We start from the raw sequence: 8,289 nt of genomic DNA, 5'->3' as shown, positions 1-8,289 counted from the left end.
TGAGCCTTTTCACAATTGGTTTATAATGTAGGCCTGGCCTTTTAGGCATTATTAAAATATAGAACAAGTAGAGGGATTTCATTTTTAAAAGTATATTTTAACGCACATATCAATATTAATACACATCTGCATTATGGCCTATATGATACAAAACAAGTGGCAAAATCCTTGGCAACAGCTCCATGTTCTTACATATAATTATGTGTTTGCTTATAGTAATGAATTACAATGGACACAAATCAGCAAAAATGATCTACTTTGTTGCCTCATATACATGAAATCCAATTTGCTCCCATTGAAGTCAAAGGCAGTTTTGACATTGTCTTCAGCAATAGGAGGGTTGGGCACTGAAGTATCCTATTGTACCATAACAGGTATTCCCAGTTAGGCCAATTAAGGAGCAGGACTACATCTGAGGCTATAAAGGGTGAGAGAGAGACACAATGAGAGGGGACTGGCTGGGAGAGAGAAAACTGCAGGCAGTAGCACAGGGGTGGGCAGAGTACGGCCTGTGGACTGCATCTGGCCCGTCAGACTCTAACACGGCCCTTGAGGTCCCGCTGTGCTGCGCGGCTCCCAGAAGCACCAGCATGTCTCACGGCCAATGGGAGATGCAGGAGCCATGCCTGCAGACAGAGCAGAGTGCAGAGCTGCCTGGAGCCTGCACCCCGACCTCCTCCTGCGCCCCAAACCCCTGCCCTAGCCCTGATCCCCCTCCCGCCCTCTGAACCCCTCGGTCCCAACCCAGAGCACCCTCCTGCCCCCCAAACCACTCATTCCCAGCCACACCCCAGAGCCTGCACCCCCAGCGAGAGCCCTCACCGCCCCACACACACCTCAACCCCCTGCACCAGCCCGGAGTCCTCTCCTGTCTGAAGCCTGCTCGAACCCCCCAGCCCAGAGCCTGCTCCCCCATACCCCAACCTTGTGTCCCAGCCCGGAGGTCCCTCCCGCAGCCTGAACCTCTCATTTCTGGCCCCAGCCTGGAATCCACACCTCCAGCCCAGAGCCCGAACCCCCCGCCACTCCAACCCCTGCCTCAGCCCAGAGCCCCCTCCTATACTCCAAACCCCTCTGCTCCACCTCCAGCCCCCTCCTCCACCCCAAGCCCTTCATCCCTGGCCCCACCTCAGAGCCCAAACCTCCAGCTGGAGCCCACACCCCAACCCCCAATTTTGTGAGAATTCATGGCCTGCAATACAATTTCCATACCCAGATGTGGCCCTCAGGCCAAAAAGTTTGCCCACCCTTACAGTAGCAGAACTGCCAAAGTCCCATGAGAGAGGAGGCAGTGAGAGCCCAAAATGTAAAGGGTGAGCTGAGGAACTGGTTTGTTTAAGTTTGGACAGTAAGTCTGCCTAAAAGAGATTGTGGGTATGGCAGCAAGTCCTTAGCAAGGTTGAGAGAAACCCTGTCTTGTGGCACACTTCCTCTCACAGGGGACTCTGGCAGTCTTGCACTTCTGCTTTCAGCAATTTACTAGCTTGCTCCCTCTTTCAACCAATTCCCCCTCATTGGTGCTATGTCTCTACTAGAAATTCTACAGTGGCGTACACTTACAGTGATGGAAGGGAGTCTTCTGTTGCTGTAATAAATCCACCTCTCCAAATGCTGGTAGCTAGAATTCTTCTGTCAACCTAGTGCTGTCTACACTGCGGCTTAGATCAGCTTAACTCTGTCTCTAAGAGTGACATAGCTAAGTTTCAGGTGTAGACCAGCTCTTTCTCTCTCTCTCTCTCTCTCTGACCTTTTATAGCCCCAGGTACAGCCTTCCCCCTTAACTGGCCCAACTGGGAGCACTTGTTCTGACACAGGTTGCTGGATCTACTTCAGTTTCAGGAGCCAGCCACCCTGTGACAGGCCTAGTGTGATCATTTTTTTATTTGTAACAAAAAACTATAAGTATATATGTGCTTTAATTTAACCTAACATTAAGAGCCTTCCTTAACCCAGTACAAGTAAGGGAATTAAAGGCTGAACCTGAAATTTCATTGCATGGTCTTCAAATACTGTGTGATCTTATATACTATACCATAAATTCTGCAGTAGCTTGGAACAATACATTGAATTAAGGATGGAGTTTCAGGCTTCACTTTGAATTTTCTCGCTTTTGAAGGTGTTAAGTCAAACTGGAAATGTTATTTGAAAAGGTTGTGTGTGTGTGTGTGTGGTTTAATGTAAACGGTAGTCTAATTTCTGTGCCTTCAAGCTCTGGTAATGCTGTAACATAAAAAAAACAAAATCCATGTGGAAGTATAACTGATGCTGCATTAGTCTGTGGGTTGAAAATAGAAAGGATTATAAATGATTCACTAGGTGTAGAAAATAAGGTAAGAAGACTTATTGGGGGGAAAAAAGTAAAAAGGTTTGTTCTGTTTATGCACAGCCTGAAGAAGGCACCATAAAAGATATATGACCATCCACCTTGTTTTTATTTGTAAAGTGTATTTTATTAGCTTATTTTTATCACTAGCAGTAAATGTTTAGTTATCTAATTACGAGACCAAGGTTGTTTCAATCATTAAACAAAACTAAGTCTATAATTACCTGTATTCTAAAGCTAGGAGTAAACTCCAACTTCCACATAACGTTAATGGAAAGATTATTGTAAAATTATACATGTTAATGGTGAGATAAAACAGCAAAGCAAGGGAGTAAAGTCCAGCTTTCTATTGTGCTTCTGTGTAATTACAGAACACATAACTGAATAGGAAGGAAAATGTTTAGTCTGCTTCCTATTTTTTGAGAACAATTTTACCTATCTCCAGTAGGGACATATTTAAATAGGATGTGTATCCCAGGTGGTACAAAACTGAGCACTAAGGGAAATGACCACAATTTTCAAACCTGGAGGCCTCAAGCCAGGCGTCTAAACCCATATTTAGGCATACAAATAAACCATTTGGCATTTAGAGGTTTTAAACACCCACAGTTCACTTCCCTTTTTTTGTTGCATGTTAAGTATGTGCTGTCACCTGTCATCTTGATATGAGGTGCTATGTAGCTGCCTGACTCTGATCAATAGTATTATGTGGCTAGAGTCCTCGTGTGTTTTTCAACACAAGGGTTTCACTGACAATCTGAGGGCATGCTGCAGTAGTTATTCCTATAACTGGTTTTTGAGTATTTTTGTGCATTTCAGCCTTTTCCATGCTTTTTGATGCACAAGGAGCACTTATGACCCACAGGCAGCTATATAATTTTTATTAAAAGATAAAAAGTCATCCAACTGTACAACCAGTTTTTTATTTGTTTGTTTTTTAAATGCACTGGTGTGTGGCAGTACCCAAGAACCCTCCTCAAAAGCCCTTGAATTGTGGTAACCTTCTTCCTACTCTGAAGTGTTATGGTTGTGACCACTTTCAAAGTATGTCATAGAATCATAGAATATCAGTGTTGGAAGGAACCTCAGGAGCAGGACCAATCCCCAACTAAATTATCCCAGCCAGGGCTTTGTCAAGCTGACCTTAAAAACCTCTAAGGAAGGTTTACCTCCCTAGGTAACTTCACCACTCTCCTAGTGAAAAAGTTTTTCCTAATATCCAAACTAAACCTCCCCCACTGCAACTTGAGGCCATTACTCCTTGTTCTGTCATCTGGTACCACCGCATCCCTTTGGGTGTTGTGCTTCATGGGCAGATTGGCTCATGTGGGCTCCACCCTCAGCAGTAAGTCATGTAAGGTTAGCTTTCCTGTGAAAGGCACAAAGAGAATGTTTTCATTCTTCTGAGAATCTACTGAAACCATCTGCTGCCTTAGTGTGGATATCATCACCTGAGGTTCATTTATACACAACAGAATTGTCTGCTGGGGATGCAGATCATTTGGTGGATGGAGAACAAGAACAGCTAGAATGTCCTCCTTCTTTTTCTACTCATGTTAATATGAGATCTTCTTTGATCTCGCCACTATGACTTCAGAAGCTTTCAAGACCTTCCAAGAAGGGTGGTGGAAAATCTGGATATCCAATTTTTGGTAGTTCAGGAAAAGATCCATCAGTTGATAGCCTATTGATAATTAATCATTGCAACAATTTACCCAGTGTCGTGGTGAATTCTCCACCACTGAGAAGTTTTAAATCAAGACTGGATGTCCATTCTGGCTTTAGAATCTATGAATCTATATCCTAGAGCTACATAAGAGAGTAAGTGAATGTCTCCTGCAGCTGGCAAGGGATATTGGCTCACTCTTGCATCCACACTAGTCTGATAAATAGATCAGATTCTTCAATATGGGTTAAAGCATTTTTATGAGCACTCCTCCAAAATCACTCATTGTGTTACTTTTTAGCAAGAGGATCAGAAGCTGGGAGAGCTTCAACATCTATGCCACAAGAAAAGGAAGCAAAGAGTATGGATGCTTTCAGAAGCATATATTCATAAACAACTATACAACTGTATTGCAAATTTTCAGGTGTTGTTGGTGAAATATTACTTCTGTTTGTAGACAAGCTTCTCCTATCATTGTAGCACCTTCTAGAGATGGAGAGAGAGAATATCAAAGCCTTAGTTTCTGAATGGGAAAATATACTTCATAGTGGTGTATTTCACTCATGACATTGTGGTCAACTCAGTTGTAATAGTTACAATGCACTCTTAATTTTGACTGAAGAACTCCACCCTGTCTTTTGAGGTCAAGGCTAAAACAGAGGACATGGGTATTTGAACGCCCAAACCTGTTCATTGTTGTCAAGGTTCCTTCCCCACTCTGAACTCTAGGGTACAGATGTGGGGACCTGCATGAAAACCTCCTAAGCTTACTTTCACCAGCTTAGGTTAAAACTTCCCCAAGGTACAAATTAATTTTATCCTTTGCCCCTGGATCCACTGCCACCACCAAACTTTATCTGGGTTTACTGGAAAACGTAGTTTGGACACGTCTTTCCCCAAAATCCTCCCAACCTTTGCATTCCACTTCCTGGGGAAGGTTTGGTAAAAATCCTCACCAATTTGCATAGGTGACCACAGACCCAAACCCTTGGATCTTAGAACAATGAAAAAATGTTCAGTTTTCTTACAAGAAGACTTTTAATAGAAGTAAAGGAATCACCTCTGTAAAATCAGGATGGTAGATACCTTACAGGGTAATTAGATTCAAAACATAGAGAATCCCTCTAGGCAAACCCTTAAGTTACAAAAAAGACACATAGACAGGAATAGTCATTCTATTCAGCACAGTTCTTTTCTCAACCATTTAAAGAAATCATAATCTAACACATACCTAGCTAGATTACTTACTAAAGTTCTAAGACTCCATTCCTGGTCTATCCCCAGTAAAGACCAGCATATAGACAGACACAGACCCTTTGTTTCTCTCCCTCCTCCCAGCTTTTGAAAGTATCTTGTCTCCTCATTAGTCATTTTGATCAGGTGCCAGAGAGGTTACCTTTAGCTTCTTAACCTTTTTTCAGGTGAGAGGATTTTTCCTGTGGCCAGGAGGGATTTTAAAGGGGTTTACCCTTCCCTTTATATTTATGACAACTGTCAAAATAGAAGACACTCTTGAGATAACGGACATGTGCTCCTCCTTTCAGTCCTTGAGCCTTTTGCATACCATCTTGAAGAGGAAATCCACTCCATTCGGGTGTAACAGAGGTAGTCCTTTTCCCAGCAATGCAGAGGTCTGGATCAACAGCTTCTTAAGAAACAGCCTTTCTCCAAACAGAAGGGCAATCATGGAAAAGTCAAAGCCCTCATCTTTCGCTTTATCCAGAGCATCTTCTAATGAGTAGTAAATTTGATGTAATATCAGTGAGCCTCTCTGTAAATCTAGAGGATGTCCCCTCCTCCATATTGTCATATGGAAATAGTCTCTATGGCATGGAGTAGAGTTGCTTTTTGACAAATAAGACCTACAAAATATTCACAAAGAATATGTTCTTTAATTCCATTCCTTGATGCCATTTCCCTTCTTTTTCAGGGATTCTTCTCATGAGGAATTGCTAATGGATGAAGTAGTTTCTTTCTTCAATTACACACTCCATAAGAAATCCCTCAGTAACACAGAGGCTTTATTTTCTTATTTATCATTCCAAAGAAATAAGCCAGACATCATTCCACAATGGAATTAAGAAAACAGAAGAAGGTACATGAAAAGCTTTAAGTTCTATATGTTAAACTGATAAGAACTGATTTAATAATTTTATTAAGATAATGTTGAAATAAAAAACGGTACAGAGTTTAAGCATAGAACTTTCTGGTTGTCGGGGAATAAGGTACAGATTATCAAGGGGTGCGAAATTCGGTTTAGGAGCTGGCGGAGTAAGGATTACATAATAATCTGCAATCTCCCCGACTGGGGGTAATAGTTTAACCGGTCAGAGTACAGACATTGAGATATGGGGGTAAGTTACCATATAACGGCTATGTTCAGGTGCAGAGTATAGTGAGAGCAAGCTCCTATTCCATCTCCCTGATACTACACTAGATCTTAGCCAAAAGGCCATGGCAACTTTAGTTTGTTTTATCTCATCTCTAAGTCCACAAGATTGGTTTGTGGCTCTCAGTTTAAAGGTGCTTTTTTCCATATTTCTTTCAGACCAAGCCATTGAAAAATACTTGGCTTACAAATTGTAGAGAGTGGCTTAAACAATAACTATTTGAAAATATTCAATCAATAGTAATTTCTTGTCATGCATGGATATTCTACTAGACAAAAAGAAGTTTATTTTGCAAAGGGGTTGTGATAAGAATTGAATCTTTTTGTAGTACAGCAGAAAGTTTCAGAAACTACCTGCAGTTTTTATGCATCAACCACAGAGGATGTTAGTGCTGTAAAATGAATAACACAGTATTAATTGCCTACTACTGAGAGGATTGTTTGCCTCAAATATAAATGGAAACTCTGTAGTTGTAAGATTTAAAGTGTTCAGTAGCAAATGTAGAGGATATATAACTTATAAACAATTTAAATATTGATAGATGTGAACATGGTACAGTACATCATAGGAACAAAGAAGTTAGAAATGGAAGAGATCCATTAAATCATTAAGTCCATACCCCTGCAAGTATATTATGTAGTCCTTTCAACAGAGGACATGTTGTGTATTTGACCAAAACAAGTACTCTTCCCCCCTCAATCAGTATTTAAAGCTTATGCTGCATAATGACAGAAATAACAAGGACATGTGATAATGATACTAGCCAGCCGCTCAGGTGCCATTAGGGAATAATGCACCAGTAAAGCTCAGAGTTACAATATCCCATGTATAACAAAAAAAATCTATATTTTTATATCAGTGCCCCTTACTAGCATGAATGACTATTTCATATCTGTGTATAGACTTTTCTTTTTTATTCCATTAAACAGATGTTAATTTCCTTTGATAGAAAAAGAACAAGGCAGATATTTTGGTCAGAGTCTCAGGCAGGCACTAATTCTAAATAATGCTTCTAATAAAGTAAAATTCCAACAAAGGGATATAGATTTACATCAGTCTTCAGAGGTTGCTGATGCCACCTACAGACTATCAGCTATTTCTACAGCTTCTAAACTCATATAGAGACCTTTGTCTCTGAGACCTATTCTGACACTGACTCAGAGGACTGTGCTCTTTTTGCCTTTTAAAAAAAAATACGCTGTATTCAAAAAGCATTTGCTTTGTCACATTTGGATGTTTTGTGCACTTCTGAGGAACTGAAGGATTTACAACAGTGTTTTGGATTTAAAGAAGTGGCCTGATGAATTTGTCACATGAGGTATGTTTTAATGTAAGTTTAACCTCTGTCTTCATTAAGCACTGCTCTGTCTCTGATCTTTGTATCACCATGTTCCCTATCTCTGGCAACTCACATAATTTTCTTCATCATTACACACTAGTTTCCTGGTCCACATCCCTCCACCTAACATTTCCATGGCCTCCAATCCATCGATGTTGATGACTTCTCTGCCTCCTCTTTCCAAAAGTATTCTCCCTCTCCTTCATTGGTTCAGTCAATTGAATTCCTGTTCTTTAATCTCTCCACTACCCTTAACTCCTTCCACCACAAAATCTGTTGCAATAACCCACAACATCCGTTTCTTCGACTGCATTGCTGAGTGCTTGTGGAGAAACTCCCATGATCATGTGGACTTCCTCGATTTACAAATTTGTTCTCTCTTCGTTTAGAGCTTGATACCACTGACAAGAGTGGGCTTTGGATCAGGACCTTAGTTTTGCCATTTTCTTGGTCAAGCAGCACTACTTTTGAAAACCTCATGAATCCTATACCCACAATCTCAGGACCTGTTTGCCACCTTAGACTTCCTTCTATAATTCTTCCCTCCTGTGTTGCACAGAACCATAAAGAT

This window comes from Lepidochelys olivacea (genome assembly GCF_965140295.1).
Source record: "Lepidochelys olivacea isolate rLepOli2 genome assembly, chromosome: 7".
Classification (NCBI taxonomy): domain Eukaryota; kingdom Metazoa; phylum Chordata; order Testudines; family Cheloniidae; genus Lepidochelys; species Lepidochelys olivacea.
This window is presented reverse-complemented; position numbering follows the sequence as displayed.